A 19830-nucleotide genomic window follows, 5' to 3' on the forward strand; every position below is an offset into this window, starting at 1 on the left:
GAGCTACACCCCCAGTCCAGGGTGATGGAATCAAAAGAGCATAAATGCCTGTTCTGTGCTAGAAGGCAGAAAAAGAGGCACCTGGAGGTCTCAAGACAGAAAGGGAGGGTATGAGAAGGGGACCCCTCATAAATGCCCCATGGAATAGGGGTATAGTGTTCAGAAAGTTCTGGAAGACAAGAACTTGTTGGCCAGACCTTCTCTACAAGGGTAAAACAAGGGTCAAGAGAGGTGCTGGTGATGTTGACATGCTGTTATCTTCTTGATCCCAACTCCACAAGAAAGGGCTGATAGCAGAGATAATGGGTCCACCCCCAACCCCTTAGCAAAAGAAACCCAGCATCCCTCATAAAGCCATTCAAAAGACAAAATCTGTGGAACTGGGGTAAGGCATGCAAGACAAGGTGATAAAGCCTTGCTGGCCTCATTATCCAGAGTTAACTGTACCATTGAACAGGGCCAGGGGTTGGGGGAGGCAGGTCAAAGATAAATACAGGAAGAAATAGCAAGCAGGTAGTATCCACATAGGCAAAATGTTGTCCATATCTTTAGACCCAGTTACCCAGCCTAAGACCCTCTTCCTTTCTTTTTCTCCAAGTTGGTGGAAATTGACTAATTAATTTAGAATACATGGACATTAGATGGTATATGTCCATACAAATGTCTGTATCTTGTGTGACTATGTATAAATATACTTATATGTATATGTAAATATACTTATGTGTGTATACATGTAAAATCTTTGTATGAAACCAGACTTAATGAATAGTGAGTGCCTATTCTGGGCCATGCAAGGCACTGTTCTAGGTGCTGTAGCAACACTGTGGGAAAACAGACATGATCTTAATATTCACAGAGCTGGCAGGCTGCTGAGGAGAAAATATATATTTAAAAAAACACCTTCCAGAATGAGCTTGCTAGTACAAATTTTGGTGATGCTGCAATATTTGAAGCACAGGCATCCAATGGCATACAACAGGTATACCTGACCAGTGGGCAGGGGAACATCTAAGAAAACTTCCCTGAGGAGCTGACCATCTGAGCTGTAATATGTATGATGAGGAGTGATTACCAAGGAAATGAAACAAACATGAATTCCAGAACTCTTTCTAGAACATATATGCAAAATTCCTGTGGTAGAAATGACTATGGAAAGTGTAGGAGAATGAAAGAAAGGCAGTATGGCTGGAGCAAAGGTTAAATATGAGGCAGAATAAGACCATGCAGGACTTGGCAGACCATGGTATGGAGTTTGGAATTTATCATAAGTGCAACTGGAAACCTCTGAAGGGTTTCAAGAAAGAAGGAACACCATAACCAGATTGATATATTAAAACGGTATTCTCTCTATAGAATGAAAAGACACCTGAGTTGAAGCAGAGATCAGTTAAAGGGCTGTGGCAGTAGTCTTAGATGGAGACACTGGTGCATTCAATGAAAAGGATGGAGTCAGAGAAGTGGATTCATTTGAGAGAGACCATGGAGAAAAATGAGCTTAGCTTACCTATTATCCATATAAGTGAATAAGAGAGAAAAATGCATAATGGCTCTGTTTACAAAAGTGCATGAAATTCAGTGCCCATTCACCCAAGAGGCGATGCTGGTAGTGGGCCAGATTTGAAGAAGATCATGAGTTTTGTTTAAGTGGTGTTGTAATTTAAGTACCAGTTAAAATTGCATATGAGATATTAAGTAAGCGGATAGACTTGTAGGCTTGTCTTCAGAGGCAAGGTCCACACCAGAGATCAGAATTTGGGAGTCATCAGCATATAGATATAGATTAAAGCTAGGTGAGAATGAGACTGCCAAGAGAGAATGAGAAGAGAATGGGATGGAGGAAGGAGCCTTAAACTTCTACAATGTAATGACCCAATAGAAAAGAAGCCAGCAGAGAAGACTGGCCAGCAAGGAAGGGAGAAAACAAGGAGAATGTGGTTTTATGGAAGCAAAAGAAAAAGAGTCTCAAGTCAAATACTATCAAGAAGTTAAGTAGAATTGGGACCAGAAATGGCTATTGAATTTAATATCATAAATGTACCCTATTTGAGTATGAGATTAAAGACAAAAACTTGACTCAAGTGAGATGTGGGGAGAGTGAGAGGTGCCAAAGTGGAAACAGCAAATGTAGGCAACTCTTTCTAGAAGTTTATGAGTGGGAGGAATGGGATGAGATTATAGCTGGAGGAGGGTACAAACTTGAGCCATCTGGAAGGAGCCAATAAAGAAAAGGCTGAAGACACAGAGAAAGAAGGGAACATTGGCTTTGTTCAGTTTGGAAGGACCTAAAGGAATGGGCCTCCCAACGTGATCTCAGTTGCAGATCCTAAATGGGCATTCAAAACCACCCAGTATCCTACTACACTCCCCAATCCAAGTGTTTTTTACACTTCCCTACACGATTCACATTTTCTCATCTCTCCTTGAACCTCCCTCCCTATTCTACTGCCAACTCATAACTCTTCCCTGGCCCATCTATGAGGAAGTAGAAAGATAACAGAACTGTCTCATCACAGGTCACCAAACCTACCAAAGAATCTCTCACCTGCCTTTCCTCCTATAGCCATCCAACATTCATCCGTGTACCTCCAGGAGGCCAGTCCCTCCACACGAAGTACCCTGCCTGCCAGACACTTGACCTGCATGGGGGGCTTTGCTCCTATGTTCTGCCCAGTCACTGCTGAAGGATCAATTCCTGCCTTCTCCAAATCATTCTTATTGTGTCCCCCTCCCTCAAGCTAATTCCTTCACTTCTCCACTTCCCTTCACAGACAATTTCTTTGAAGAACTATCTACAGAGACTCTCACCACCATACCTCCATTCCCATTATCTCCCCAACTCACGCCATTTGGGTTTCCATCCCCATCATGCCAGTCCACTGTGGCATAGACTTCTCACAGAAGTCACCAATGACCTACTTCATGCCCAAACTAGTTAGTAGGAGGCAGGTGTCCTTGAAGGAACAGCAGTGAGGGCTTCTCTCAGGCCAGAGAAGTGCATCAACAAAACGGACTTTCACCAAAGGGGTAGAGTCCCCTGCCAAACTAATCACAAGGTCCCTTCATCAGCACACCCATGCCCCAAACCCGGGCTGTAGTGACTTGTGAAATTGCTCCAGCTGTCTCCAACTTGCTCTATGAACTTGGGTAGGGCTCTTTCCCTCCTATGCATCAACCCCCAACCCCCAAGATGGGGGGGGGTTCCCTCTACTGACAGCATTTAGCTCAGGAGAGTGGTTCTGTTTTAGAGCCAGACTGCCTGAGTTCAAATCTGACTGCTGCCACTTACTAGCTGCAGGAGCTCAGAGCTACTTACTTCCTCTGAGCCCCAGTCTGCTCACTGACACACTGGTATAATAATAAGATCTGCCCCAGAGGGTAGCTGCAATGATCAAGTGAGATTCCCTACTACCGGGAAAGTAGCTAGCCCTGGGCCTGACATGAGGTCAGTGCTCAATGAGCATTAGCTATTAGCAATTTATCTGCACACATTCTTGATTTGTCCTTAAATGTACCTCATACCACCAGGATCACTACAAATGCTGACCAACTTAAATAATCCTGAAAGCTGCTGTGCAGGAAGGGCAGCCTCCTGTTCACAAATCCTTTCAGAAGAATCCAATCAAAATCGATTTCATTCTCCATGCCAACAGGACCTGGGGATTGGAGAGCCCCCCATACAGCTTTCCTGAGGACTAGGAGGATGTGGTTGGAATAAGAGGGCTGTTTGCTCAGCATCTGGGCACGTGGCTGGATTCTGCATTCCCAGGGAGGCTGTTTCTTGATACAGAATTGATTATTCTAATCAAGGCACTTCAGTGCTCAAACTGTTAAATATAAATAGGTTAGTGCAATATGAAAGTGTGGCTGAAAGGAATTAAATGAGAGCAGGCTTTCCTGAGAGGAGTCTAAAATAAGCATGCAGTTAGCATGCAGAAATAGCAATAATAGAAACCCCAGGCTCTGACTGACGTTGGTGGTGGCAAATGAGGTTCCACACGGTCCCCAAAGCGATCATTCTTCAAGACACAATCTGGAGACTGCCAACACACCCAGATGCCCAAGCCAAAGTAAAATCTTTCCCAGCCTAGAAAATGCCACGAATGACTGGGACAATGACATGGAGTAAGAGTGCCCACGGCAACTGAACCTGGGTGCCACTCAAGGTACTCTGGGGCTCTTTGGAATAGACCAATGTGGGGTCTTCTCCATGGATTCCACAGGATTCCTTCTGGGCTGGAATACCAAGATTAGGATTCTAGCTTAAAGCTACCTTTGACTTGGCCAGGGGTGTGGGAAGGAAGCTTATAGGAAGCAGAGCAAGGTATGCAAAACAGCCACAAGCAGTCCTGAGCAAAGATGTCCTGGGAGGGGGCACTGGAGGCAATTGCTCAAAGTCCCTTTCCCATGGTCTCTCGTGGATGCAGGTGGGGGGCTGCATTTCTTTATCTTCAGGTGTTAGACAGACTCACAGCAGCAAAATTTGAAAACAGTCAGCATGTTGGAGTTTGGCCTCAAATGAAAAGCTCCCTTCCATCTCTTTTATTGGTTGAATTTTTGTCCCCCACCCCAAATTTAAATGGTAAAGTCCTAACTCTTCAGTGACTCAAAATGGGTATTTATTGGAAATGGGGTCATTACACATAAAATTAGATAGGTTGGGTCCAACTTGAGCAAGTTGGGCTCTTTAGTATGACTAATATCCATCCTCATAAGAAAGGGAAATCTGGACCAGAGGCAGAGAAAGATATACAGGGAGAACACCATGTGAAGACTGGCTCAAGAACGCCCACCCCTACCAGCCAACAAGAGAAGCAGTCAGAACCAGGCTAACAAAGTGCCACTGTGCAGTCCACATCCAGCACTAGGCCACACGAGCACCCTGCTCTCCACATGGGGAGTCATTGGTCTGTGGTCTCAGGCAGGTGTTTGTGCTGACCCTCCTTTCCTCTTTAGCCTCTAGTCCTCATGCCAGTCTCCAAGGCAGGAACCATCACCTGCAAGCATTCAAAGCTCAAGATCTCAGCCAGCACATTGATGGGGAGACCAGATCATTGATGGGGAGCTGGGATAGGGATTCACATCTGTCTGCCAAAAACCCCTTTATTCCCTAACATGCTAGTGCTCCTTAAATTCTTCTGCATAGTCTCCCTAACAGGTGAAAGAATGAGATGCTAATAGTCTGAGCACATCTGAAGTTGCCTGATTGTTGCTGTTATCATTGTTGTGGTTGGATTGTTTGTTTGTTTGTTTGTTTGTTTTTACAGTGCTAGAGATTGAATCCTGGACCACACAGGTGCCAGGCAAGTGCTTTACCACTGAGCTATAGCCCAAACTTTATACTCAGCTTAAAAACCCATGTGAAGTTTGCATCTGTGTTTATTGATACAATAGAATAATCTTTATGTTACTTACCAGCTAAAGTAACTCTTTTCCCTTAATTTTAGAGTAAAATTAACCCTCCAGGAAGATGAGTCAAAGGCTGTAGAGATCCCAGTTGGAGAGGCCTGGCGTTCTACCAAGTTGTCATTCAGCACTGACAAGTGTTCACCGCTTATCCTTCCCCAGGGAGCAGGAGGTACCTCCTGCACACTGCCTTCAAGGCTCAAGCCAAGAAGGTCACTACTCACTCTTCAACCCCACCCCACCCCACCCCAGAGCTGGCACCTGTTTCTCCAGCCAGCCCCATGCCATTCCTGGCAGGCTGTGTGTGTGCTCTCTGCCCCTCAGGACCTTGCACCGCTCTGCCATGCAGTACCCAGCCCCCTCCATGCCCCAATGCTTGGCAACGGGCCCTGCCTACCGCCACTTAAGACAGTGGAAGACCAGAGGCTTTGGGTGAGATCTCTCCTGCCCTTGATATTCTCTATCGAAGATTGCTAACTGGAGCATTTGTTGTATGCCAAGTACTTGTAAGCACCTGTAAGTATATTAGCCCAGCTTATTACAGCAAGGATCCCTTAGCCCAAGTTGAAGGATCTGGGGGAAGAAGAGGGAGTGTGACTGTCCCACTGATGGGGCATTTCCCTCCACCCAGGTCCATGGCCATGGCAGAAGAGTCTGACAAAGCAGGGATGGCTCAGAAAATGACTCAAAGCTGTGGCACGTTCCTAGAAAGTAGTTTATGTATATGTGGGATTCTGTAACTTCCTTTCAGTTACAGTGACTAAAATTTCAAAAAGATTTTAGATTCATGATGGAGGGAGAGTTTTTCCAGTTAACTGAATTAAGCACAAAACAGTTTACCCACAGTGGCCCCAAGAGGGCCTCCTGGGTTCAGGACTCTCCAGTATGTGTGCCCATTCCATGACTGAATGTCTGAAGGCTCCAGCAGAATTCTGGGAGATGTCTAGCAAGCAGGGTGGGCAGAAGGTTGGCATCACATCATTTGCCTTCTCCAAGAATCATCAGAGAGTACCTCAGAGCCTCCCCTGTAGAAAGAGAAGGGGATGGGGGCTGGGCTGTGTTCCAATCTTCAGTTGAAGAGGTCCCTGGGGAGATATTAATGGATTTATCTCATGGTTTTTGGCTTGCCTAGTCCAGCTTTCCTGACATTTAATTATCAAAACTGTTTCATGAGCGCACAGGCCTAGGTTGCTGTCTCTGTGTGGTACCTGGCATATAGTAGGTGCCCAACAGATACTTTTCCCATGAATAAATGAATGGGTAGATAGGTGTGGGGAGAGAATTGGGGCAATAAAAGGCATGTTGAAAGATGAGAGGAAGAGCTGCAGAATGGCCTTGCATTCTGAATGGGTCCTTGGGAGGCAGGAGAGTACTTTGGCATCCCACTGAACAATGACTGGGTACCAGCAAATACCAAACTCTTCCTGTGTATGGAACTACACATGCCTCATGCCTCACCATCTCATGTAAAGCTCAACAGCATCCTTTGAGGTGAGAACTCTCATAGCACCCCTCCCCTCTGTACAGATGACTGGGGCCTTGAGGCCACTTGCTCAGGTAAGTGATAGAACTGTTTGAGCACAGGTTACATCTCAGAGTTCACTGAGCAGGAGATGGAAAGATGAGGAGGTACAACTCCTGCCCCCAAATCCCAGCCAGAGCAATTCTATTGTGACTCATTCATCTATGGGGACTTGACCTAACGTTTCCCTTGAAAAAGAGATCTGCCACTTTTGCACTGCACCCCAACATGGGCCTCAGCTAAGGTCCTGCCTCCTCTGGCTCAATAAGGATGCCACAACCCTTTGGGTAGGATCAGACTGCCTCCACCCCAACCAATGCCCCTTTGGATATTGGCTAATTTCTGTTACTGTGCTGGAAAGGAGATCCTGTGCCTAGTGTAGCTCCAGCCCAGGGCCTGGCACTAAGAAAGCACTCTGGAAGCAGGCACTATTAGCATGACTCTCGAGTATTATTAATAACCATACAGAGGGCACCAGTGTGTATGAAATCCAGAAGGTGAGGCAAGGACAGACAGGCAGAGGAGGATGAAGTCAGTGGCCAGGAAAGGCCAGCATGAGGGAGGGAAGATAGTTCAGAATTTGTGTGAGCCCTGTTGCTTAAAGGAGCTGGCAAGCCTGCCTCTGGCTCCCTGTGCCTGATGTCAGAGCTTCCCACTTGGAGGAGGAGCTGGGACATTGGGTTACTTTGGCACTCAAACATAGGCACGCCCTGTTTTTACTCAGCCTCTGCACACAGGAGCCTGCCTGTAGAAATGGCTTTCCCCAACCCACCCCATCTGACCCTTAGTCCCTTGACCACACTACTCAGCTGTTATATCCACCCACTCATTCATTCACTCCTTCTTCTCTTCATTCAACAAGTACTATGAAGTAGCTATTCTGGGCCAGAGAGCTCTGAGGCCACAGAACACCCAAGACAGGCCCTGTCCTCCTGGAGCTGACAGTAAAAATACCTCAATGACCGCACAGTGGCAGAAGTGCTGTGATAGAGGAAGCATGGGGGCTGGGGAAGTCATGAGAGGAGTATACCTGACTCAGTCTAGGGGTGCAGGCAAGGATGGGGCCTGTTGACCCATAGTTCCTGATGAAGGGCAGGAACCTAGGTTTAGCTGAATGACACATGGCATTTCCTTTTGTGACAATCCTTGATCCAGGGTGAACAGAGTTGGTCCACCGAGACCCTTACTGGCTCTCTTGCCCAGGAGACTTAAACAAAAAAAATTATATAGTCAGAATTGCTACTGGTAGCCTTATTAGGATACAGAGAATTCAATCTTTAGATGAATGGCAGTGAAGAGAGCCAGAAAAAAACCTGTGTTGATGATAGTTGAGTCTGCCCTATGTTTGGACTTCCTATTATATGAGTCAATAATGTTTACTATTATGTTTGAAATGTTTGAAATTTAAAAAGTGGACATGAGGGCAATGCAAGCTGAAGTGATACACAAAGCTAGGATTCCCTGACAAAGACGAGGAAAGACTCCATGGGGTTGGATTTTCAGTAGTTTGACAGGGCCTGGGTGACGATTCTAAGATGCTTCAAAGCAAAAGCCAGGAGATACCTCCAGCCCACTGAGGGAAGCTCAGGGCACACCTGGAGCACACCAGCTCTGGATTTTGGAACCTAGCTTCCTGTCTTGGGGCCTGGGACATATGTCTGAGTGACTGGTGGCATCTCCCAGAAGCTTCATGATTCACTGTCTCCTCTGGACTCCAGGGCCTGGCTCAACAAGGCCAACACCCAACCCTTCACTCTGGAAGGCAGGCCTTGGTTAAAACATCACCACACTCAATTGGTGAATTGGTAGAAGGGAGGTGTGCAAGGGGTTAGTGGCCAGAGTGACAAGCAAGTGGTGGGAGATGATGAGAGACCAGAAATCTACAAACATTCTAAAATGCCAAGTAGGGAGCTCTCATTTTCAACCAGAAGGCAATGAATAGGCCCAGGGTCTATTAAGCAGATCAAGCAAGACATGTTTAGATTTGTGTGTTAGAAAGACCTTTCTGACACTAGAGGTATGATTGAAGCCTTGTTAGGACTAATTCATATGAATTAGTCCATACATGCTTCAGAACTGGATTTGAAGAAGTGTTCCAGAATTAGAGCAGACTTGGGCTGAATGGGTGGGTCCCTCCTATCCTCAGACAGTCAGAAGGACCAGCCCAGCCTTGTGAGACTCTAGCTGACCTGAGGATACTGTTGGGCTCAAGTTTCAAATGAAAGAATCTCTTGGGGCCTTCTCTATAAAGGTAGTGTGTCTGCTGAAAGCCTCACTGCTCTTTTTGAGGTCTTCTGCAGGCTCTCTGCACTTATAGAAGCCTTAGGGAGCAGCAGGACCTAACTTAAAAACACTATTCATCTGAATACCTACCCAGTAGTTGAGACCAGGTTTCTGGATTATTCACCATGCTGGGGGCCTGAAACAGAAATCATTCTCTGAAGTGATTTTGTCCACCTTCTAGCAAAAACTCTCTTTTGCTATTTCCCACTGCCAATTTGAGTACAAGACCTCCCACACTTTGGCTCAGTGTCAGCCCCTGAAGTCTCTTGGGGATTACCCAGATGTGAAGGAACACAGGAATCTCTAATCACATAAGTTCTGGACACTGACTCAGAAGGGATACATTCAATGATATTGATTTGGTTATCCATCTCCAGAGAAAAAATACCAAAAAATTCTATTGGAGTTGGACAATGGGCCCTCAGGTAAATCGAGTGGGTTCCTATTCCAAGGCCCAGTGATTTTTGAGCATAAAGCTATCCACCATTGTCTGCCTTTTTTCTGAAATTGATCCCCAATGAGGACTTACAATCCTGAGGCTTAAATAGGTATTAAGTAGAGAGGATTGATTTCATTAAAAAAAAGTAGAGGTGAAATTCATATAACATAAAATTACCATTTAAAGTATATAATCAGTGACATTTTGTACAATTACTATGTTGTGCAACTAACATCTCTACCTGGTTAAAAAACATTTCCATCACCCAGAAGGACATCCTGGACCCATTAATTAATCACTCCCAAACTCACCCTCCTGCCTTTGGTGATCAATAATCTGTTTCTATAAATTTGCCTATTCTGGATATTTCATATAAATGGAATTATATATTATGTGGTCCTTTGTATGTGGACTCTTTCTCTTAGTTGTTTTAGTCACCTTTTTTCACTGTTGTGTCTAAAAGATTTGATCAGAACAATTGTAGAGGAGGAGGAAGAGTTTATTTGGGGGCTCACAGTTTAAGATGTCTCAATCCATGGACAGCTGGCTCCATCTTGATGGAAATGTGGTAGTGGGAAGCAGCTTACTTGATGATCAAGAAACAGAGACTCCACTTGCTGGATACAAAATAAATGCCCTAAAGCCAAGCCCCCAATGCCCACCTCCTCCAGCCACATCCTACCTGCCTTCAGTTACCACTCAGTTAATTCCTATGAGGGGATTAATTCACCGATTGGGTTAAGACTCTCACAATCAAATAATTTATCCTCTGAAACTTCTAGCACTGTCTCACACATGATCTTTTGAGGGACACCTCACACTATGAAGTGTCCCCCAGAGACTCACGTGCTGAGGGCTTATTCCCAGTGCAGCAATGTTCAGAGATGGGGATTTGGGGAAATGATCCCATCAATGGATGAATCCATTGAGGGACTCAAAGCTGAAAGGACTATAGGGAGATAGTGGAAATTATAGGAGATGGAACCTTTTGAAAGGAGTAGGTCCTTGGGGGTTTGCCATTAGAGAATATGTCTTGTTCCTGGTCCCTTCCTCTTTTTCTTTGCTTCCTGGTTGTCATGAGGTGGGCCACTTTGTTCTGCCATGCTCTTCCACCACGATGTTCTGCCTCATCACAGGCCCAGAAAAAATGTAGCCATCTAACCATGGACTGAAACTTCTGAAACTGTAAGCCAAATACAATTTTTCTTCAAGTTTTTTTCTTCCCTTAGGTATTTTGTCACAGTGACAAAAGGCTGACCTGCATACTTAGAATAATGTTTTAAACTTCATCCATGTTTTAGTATCTATCATTGTTTCATTCCTTTTATAGCTAAATGATATCCCATTGTGTGACAATACTATGTATTGTTTATCCATTCATCAGTTGATAACCACTTGGGTTGTTTCAACCTCTTGGTAATTGTGAATAGTGCCTCTATGAACATGGGCGTTTTTGTTTGAATACCTATTTCAATTATTTTGGACCTGTACTAGGGAGTGGAATTGCTGAATCACATGGTGTTTCTATGCTTAACTTTTTGAGAACACACAAAAGTGTTGTTGTTTTTTTTGACTGTGTGGTGATGCCTGCTGCAGTGCCTAGGGAGCAAAGCTCCAGAGACTTGAGGTCTGCAATCTTCAGGCTCTACCATGTCCCATCCCAGAGCACAGAAGAGCCAATCCAGGCAGGCTAGGAAGAGTGTCAGCATGAGCAGTCCCTACCAAACTGTCCCCTTTCCCACCTCCATGATTGAGCAACTGAGGGCCAATTACCAGCAGCTGCATCTGAAGAGGTTCAGTTCCAGGCTGTTAGCCCAGTCTCTTGTCTCAAAATCCCAAAGGGACAAGTGTGACAGTGCAGATAGGCTAGATGAAACCTCTTAAGAGGTTGCTACAGGGAGTATCACATAGGGGGAGCCAGTGCAACTGAGGGGTGCTTTGGCCTTGCTTGCCCATCTCACTCCAAATCCCCTCTTAGAATAAGTGTCCTTATCATGGACTGAGCCTCTTCTCTGGGTCCCATGAAAGAAGGATGGTTGTTCTGAGCCCCAACCCATAGGGTTGAGGTCCTAACATTTGGGTGGTCATAATAGCCTCTTCCCCTTGGGACCTGCCGCAGTCTGGCTGGGCACAATTCAGGAGCCACTTGTCAAAAGAAACGAACTTTATTTTTAGAACCACACACGCCAAACAAAACAGCTCCTCAGGAAAACCTTCAGAGACCAACTGCCACCACCGGCTTCCCACAAGCCTCTCCCACACCCACCAGCCTCTCCACCTCCCACAATCTTCCTGCTCTTGAGGCCAATTGGCTGGGTCGCGTGGGTGGAGCCAAAAAAGTCCCCCAATGAGCAGCTCTGTGGCCTGAAAGGGCAGGAAAACAGCCCAATGAGCATCACTGCAGAGGAGCCAATCAGCTAGATGTTGCTGGGGCTGCTGTGAGCCAATCATCAGCTGGCAGTCTGAAAGTTTGCTGGGGCCCCTTCGGCTGTGGCTCTCAACATCTCCCCTTCTCTGTTTAAACAACAAGCATGTGGCTTAGGGACCGTGCCTGCCTTAGGTTGTCCAATAGTACATATGGTCCTTACCCATCATCGGATGAGCTGACCTCAAGGCATCAGCCTCCTGTCTTAGGTTGGTACTATTGCAATTGGATCTTACCCGTCACTGACTACCGGTCCAGTATACAGCCACACCTGTGGAGAGGTCTTTGTACCAGCAGGGGGGGGGGTGAGGTTCTTTGCCTCACCTCTGTTGGCCCCCAAATTTTAGCTGAACGATCATGACAAGCAGAAGGGAGGAAGATACACCAAGCCAATTGACGGCTCCTTTTGGAAAAATTGTACCACCGATGACATCATCAGCAAAAATACCCCAACACTACCACAAGTCGCTGCATCAACAGATAGTTCACAATGCATACAAGTGATACATAGTCCAGGCAAGTTCTGCAAGCAGTTCAGTGATGGCTATTGCAGAAGCTGTAGATTGGTTTTATCTTTGTCTTCATGCACTGGGATGAAGATAGGAATTCTGGCAATAATAGCTAAAGAAAAAATTATGTAACATTCCAGAAGGCACTAAAAGAAAACAATTTTCTTAACAATTTACATTATCTTGAAGAGAATTATTAAATATAATGAAAAGGAAAGGTTAAAGTAAACAAACAGATCTGTTAACCTCCTTTCTTGTTCACATATTAAAACAATCCTCAACAGTTGTTTACCCAATTTAAATTAAACCATTTAAATCACGTGAATAAAAAAAATATTTGGATCCATTTTTTCATGAGCACTCATCATATATGATATATGGACATACGTACATACAAACATACAACATAAAACACAAGTGTGCACACAACACATAACATAATAGTAAAGGCCTTATAACTTTTTACAGGTTAAATCTCCATTGCAATGTTTAAAAACTCTATAGTCAAAAAAATAGAACTGATCAGCAAAACATTAACCTAGGTCTGTATGAGCTCAAAAAACAAAATAGAACTTCATGATATGGGAAAGGGCAATAATAAAATAGATATTGAAAAAAGCATCCTGGTTCTGTCCCAGATGTAAGAATAGCCAAACTGAAGTTCTGGATATCAGCTGTTATGGATTTGAGCCAAATCATCTTCTTTTTGGTCTGTAGAAATCGCTTTAGTTAAGCTCTCTGGAATCCAAATCGGCTGCTGTTCTCCCTGTGGAAACACATAAACAGACCCCCGACTCCAGGCAATCACTGGGTCAGGACCTTAGTTAATCTCTCTGGAATCCAAATCGGCTGCTGTTCTCCCTGTGGAAACACACAAACAGACCCCCGACTCCAGACAATTACTGGGTCAGGACCTTTCCATTGTCCTGTTAGAATATCCTTCCAAAGTACCTTGGGCTTATGTACATTTTTTGGACACATATGCCTTTCTGCAGCACTAAGCCCTGATGAATCCAAATTTAAAAAGTTTGGAGTAAAAAGGGTTATTTTAAGTTTATCTTTGGGGAATATATACCCCTTCCCAATTCCTTCTTTTTGCTTTAATAAGTACATTTTAATAGTTTGATGAGCTCTTTCAACTATGCCTTGTCCCTGTGGATTGTATGGGATTCCTGTTATATGAGTAATGCCAAATGATGAGCAAAATTGTTTAAAAGAGGTAGAAGTATAACCTGGGGCATTATCTGTTTTTAACCTTTTTTTTATTGGTTATTCAAAACATTACAAAGATTACAGAATCACATCGGTTACACATCCACATTTTTACATAATGCCATAATAGTAACTGTTTTTAACTGTTTTGGAACGCCCACAGTGGCAAAATTTTGTAAGCAATGAGTTATAACATCTTTAGTTTTTTCTCTGGCATGAAGGGAGCCCATCAAAAATCCAGAAGAAGTATCAACTGTAACATACAAATATTTTAATTTTCCAAATTCTGGCAAGTGTGTGACGTCCATCTGCCAAATATGGTTAGGTATCAATCCTCTAGGATTGACTCCAAGATTAACTTGTGGTAAAAAGGTCACATAATTTTGACATTGTTTTATTATTTGTCTAGCTTGTTCCTTAGTTATTTTAAAACGCTTTTGTAAAGTATTAGCATTGACATGGAACTTTTTATGAAAATTTGTAGCTTCTTCTAGTGTAGAGAAAATATGTATGTCATGTGTAGTTTTATCTGCTAAATCATTGCCCAAACTAAGGGCTCCAGGCAATCCTGTATGTGCTCTGATATGTCCTATAAAGAATGGATCTTTTCTGTCCCAGATTAGATTTTGTATAGTGGAAAGCAAAGAGAAAACAGTAGAGGAAGGGGAAATCCTACCAGCATCTTCAAGGGATACTACAGCATTAACTATATACTGACTATCGGAAAATAAATTAAATACAGAATCTTTAAACATCACAAAAGCTTGTAATACTGCATTAAGCTCTACCTTTTGAGCTGATTGTTTGGGTACTAAAAATGTAAAAGTTTGATCAGGTGTAACTATTGCTGCTGTACCATTATTTGACCCATGAATGAATATATTTAGAGCATTCATGATAGGTGTTTATATTGTCATTTTTGGAAAAATTACAGGATGCGATGACCAAAAAGACAATAAAGGATTAGATGGTAAGTGGTTATCAAATGAAACATTAGATTTGCACATGATTATTGCCCAAGTATTTAACTCATTAGCTAACTCATCAATTTGATTCATAGTATATGGAGTAATAATTTTATTGGGAGAAATCCCAAACACTCCCTTTGCTGCTTTTATTCCTTTGAGTATTAATTGTCCTACAGCCTCAGGATACCTAGTAAGAATAGTGTTAGGAGAATAAGATAAATGTATCCATAATAATGGGCCTTCTTGCCAAAATACTCCTGTAGGAATATTTTTTGTTGGTAGTACAATAAATAATAAAGGCAAACTTATATCAATTCTATCCAAATGCATATTTTCCATATATGTTTCAATGATTTTTAATGCCTTTCTTGCTTCAGGCGTTAACATTCAGGGTGAATTTGGATCTGATGGACCTTTTAGGATATCAAATAAAGGTCCCAACTCTCCTGTTGGTATACCTAGATAAGGCCTTATCCAATTTATGTCTCCTAATAACTTTTGAAAGTCATTAAGTGATTTGAGTTGATCTACTCGTATTTGAATTTTTGGTGGACGAACCATGGTTGAGGATAATAGAACTCCTAAATAATTAATTGGAAAATTTAATTGTACTTTATCTATCGCTATCTCTAGATTATAATTTTTTAATAAGTTTGTAAGTGTGGCATAACATTCTGACAATGTGTTTTTAGCTTTGTGTGCTAATAATACATCATCCATATAGTGAAATATTTGTAGTTCAGGATTTTGATTTCTCAGTGGCTGAATTACTTTGTTAACATAAATTTGACACATAGTTGGGCTGTTAGCCATCCCTTGAGGGAGTAATTTCCATTCATATCTCTGATCAGGACCTTCATGATTCAGTGCAGGGATAGTAAATGCAAAACGTGGACTATCCTCAGGATGAATTGGAATTGAAAAAAAAACAATCTTTAATATCTATAACTAAAACATACCAAGTTTTTGGCAAAGTAGACAATTGAGGAATCCCCGATTGAGCAGGTCCCATAATAACCATCTCATTATTAATGGCTCTTAAATCTTGCAATAATCTCCAATTACCAGATTTCTTTTTGATGACAAAAATGGGAGTATTATGGGGAGATACAGAAGGTTGTATATGTCCTTCCGTTAATTGTTGTTTGCCCAGGTCATGGGCTGCTTGTATCTTTTCTTTAGTCAGGGGCCACTGAGGAACCCATACTGGTCTTTCTGATTTCCAAGTAATTTTTATTGTCTCAGTGGCCCTTCCTGAAAATCCAACCCATGTCTGTCTGTTCCTTGATCTATTTGTATTGGTGCTGCTATACCTTGTTTTTGTTTTTCTAATCTTTTTCCTTTCCTAAAACCTTGTCTAGTCATAATAGTGGGTGCATTTTGGTTGATGTTATTTGTTAATGTCAAACCTAATTGATCTAGGACATCTCGTCCCCATAAATTTACGGGAAGATGATCCAATTCATATGGCTGTATAGTTCCTTCACATCCTTCAGGATCCTTCCAATCTAATACCATTGCACTTCTATGGGGATTAGTCGCCACTCCTAGGCCTTGAAGCATTTGAGTGGCTTGTTGTAATGGCCAATGTTTTGGCCATTCTTGACGAGAGATGATGCTAAGGTCTACACCTGTATCCAGTAGCCCATTAAATTCATGTCCTTGAATATTTAGTTTTAGCATGGGGCGAGAATCTAAATTTAAAGACAGCATAGCCCAATCTACACCTGTGGAGCCTAATCCGTTGGAACCTCTTTCTACAGCACGACTGGAAAGTTTATCATGTAGGCTTGGTATTATTAGTAACTGTGCTATTCTATCTCCTGGTGAAATTACTGATATAACCTTTGGAGAACTGGCTATAATTTTTGTTTCACCTTCATAATCGGGATCAATTACCCCAGGACTTATCATAAGTCCTTTTAGAGTAGAAGAACTGTGTCCCAATAATAAGCCTACTGTTCCTTGGGGAAGAGGTCCTTTCACCCCTGTGGGAATGATTTGAACTCCCATCTCTGGAGTTAGTACTGATCTGGCGGAGGCGCAGATGTCCAACTCTGCACTCCCTCTGGTTTGTCTGATGAGGGATCTGATGGACAATGTGTCCTGGGCACTACCCTGATGGTGTTGCTGGGTTCCTCCAGTGCTCCGTATATTTGTGGTTTTGGGCCCCGGAGCATTGGGCCCCCCTGTCCATTTTTTGGCAATGGAGCCCGATGCCTTTCTCCATGATATCGTGGATAAACACTTGGTCCTTGTTCGTTTTTGATAATGGAGTACCCTCTGTGGTGGTTTGAGAACGGCATTCATTAGCCCAATGTCTCCCTCTACGGCATCGTGGGCAAATACCTGGTATTCTACTCCTTTGATACCTAGTTTTGTTAAACCCTCCTCCTATGGGGCAGTTCCTTTTAAAATGTCCTGTTTGTTCACAATTGTAGCATGTTCTTGGCCTGGCATCTAAAGCCTGTTTTACTGCAGCTGCCACAATTTGCCCTTGTTCATTAATGTCTCTGGCATCTAAAGCCTGTTTTACTGCAGCTGCCACAATTTGCCCTAGTTCATTAATGTCTCTGGCATCTAAAGCCTGTTTTACTGCAGCTGCCACGACTTGCTCTTGTTCATTAATGTCTCTACATAATTTAATATATGTGTTTAAATCTTCATGTTTCCATGGTCTAATGATATCTCTGCACCAACGATTCGCTTGGTCATAAACCAGTTGTTTTATTAATGGCATTGCTTGTTCTGTATTCCCAAAAACTCTGGTAGCTGTTTGAATAAGCCTATCTACAAATTCAGCGTAAGATTCATTAGCTCCTTGTATTATCTTAGATAATTGACCTTGTAAACCTCCATGTCCTTGTAAAGTCTTCCATGCCCTAACCGCATCTACAGCAATTTGTATGTATATGCCAGGATCATATGCAATTTGTTGCTGCTGATCCTCATAAGGTCCCTTTCCTAACAACATATCTAGATTTCTCTGAGGATAACCAGCCGCTGCATTTCGCCTAGCCGTCTCCTTGCAAAATTCCTCATTGGCAACCTTCCATAACATGTATTGTCCTCCATTTAGCACAGCTTTACACATATTAGCCCAATCTGCTGGCGTCATGTTCAAGTTGGTAATGGATTCGACCATGCTTATAGTGAAGGGTGCTTGAGGACCATAGGTTGTTACAGCCTCTTTTAGCTGCTTCACTTTTTTGAAATTTAAAGCATGGTAAATTCGCTGCCCTCCTACCTCAAATACAGGGCATGTTAATACTTGAGATCCTGTCTCAGGATCCCAACTATCAACTGCGGGGGTTGGGGGCCTCCCAGCATATGGACGTGGCCTTGTCAGTTGGACACTTACGTCCTCTGGTGATAGAAAGGTGTTAGTAGCAGTCTCCTGTAGAGGTGGTGCTATTGGTTAGACACTTAAGCCCTCTGGTGATAGAAATGTGTTAGTAGCAGTCTCCTTTTGTAACTTTCCCCCTGATGGCTTTTTCTGCTCTAAACTTTCTTTCTCTGTCTGATTAGCTCGAAAGACCTTCTCTTTTACTTGAATCTTTTCCTCTGTCTGACTAGCTTGAGAGGCCTTCTCTTTTACTTGAATGTTTTCCTCTGTCTGACTAGCTCGAGAGACCTTCTTTTTTACTTGAATTTTTTTCTCTGTCTGACTAGCTCGAGAGATCTTCTCTTTTACTTGAATATTTCTACTATAACTATAATACAACCCAAGAAGATAACGCCAAAAAAAACTGAACCAGAATGAAACAAAAGTGGAACAACAGAAAATCATTATAGCCTTTCTATCCTCCTGAAATGTCCATCCATCCTTTCTTCCTATCTGTTCCTCAGATGTGAGCGGTTTTTCTTCCATCTTACACATCTCCAGGGACAGGCATCTTAAAACAAAAGTGAAGCAAAACAAAAGAAGAATCTTAAAATGGCTACCCATCCTCTCGCCCTGCCCTCAGGGGCGAGCAGTTTACTTACCCTCAGTCGCTCCCCGTACGGGCCACCAATGCCGCAGTCTGGCTGGGCACAATTCAGGAGCCACTTGTCAAAATAAACAAACTTTATTTTTAGAACCACACACACCAAACAAAACAGCTCCTCAGGAAAACCTTCAGAGACCAACTGCCACCACCGGCTTCCCACAAGCCTCTCCCATACCCACCAGCCTCTCCACCTCCCACAATCCTCCTGCTCTTGAGGCCAATTGGCTGGGTCGCATGGGCGGATCCAAAAAAGTCCCCCAATGAGCAGCTCCGTGGCCTGAAAGGGCAGGAAAACAGCCCAATGAGCATCACCACAGAGGAGCCAATCAGCTAGATGTTGCTGGGGCTGCTGTGAGCCAATCATTAGCTGGCAGTCTGAAAGTTTGCTGGGGCCCCTTCGGCTGTGGCTCTCAACAGGACCACTGCATTGAGACACACAACACAGTCACAAAAGGCTTTCTCTGCAGAAGGCATTGGACTGGAAGCCAAGGTTTCAGTGAGAATGCATTATTCTAGGCATCAGCTCAACTTCTATGTATGAAAAATCTACCATGTACCAAGAGAGATAGTAGAGAGACAGTCCCAAATAGGCTGAACATGACCCCTGACTTCATGGAGCCCATATTCAGGAGGGAAAAACAAGAAAGAAATAAAAGCAAATGCCCCAACAAGATATCCATTCACACCCTCTGGGGTGTCTGTAATCAAAATAATAAATAATATAACAAATGTTGGCACAGAGGTGGAGAAATTGGAACCTTTGTGCTTTTCTAGTGGGAATGCAAAAGACTGTGTTGGACACTATGGAAACCAGTTTGGTGGTTGTTCAAAAAGTTAAATATTGAGTCATCATTTGACCCAGCCATTCTGCTCCTATGTATATATCCCAAATAACTGAAAACATATGTTCACATCACAACTTGTGCACCCAGGTTCTTAGAAGCAGCATTCATGATAAAGTAAGCAAAAGGCAAAAAAAAAAAAAAAATCCAAACATCTGTCAACTGGTAAATGGACAGACAAAATGTGATCTAACCATACAATGGAATAATAAGTATGTAGTTACACATAATATAT

Source organism: Callospermophilus lateralis, chromosome X (assembly GCF_048772815.1).
Source record: "Callospermophilus lateralis isolate mCalLat2 chromosome X, mCalLat2.hap1, whole genome shotgun sequence".
In the NCBI taxonomy this organism is placed as follows: domain Eukaryota; kingdom Metazoa; phylum Chordata; class Mammalia; order Rodentia; family Sciuridae; genus Callospermophilus; species Callospermophilus lateralis.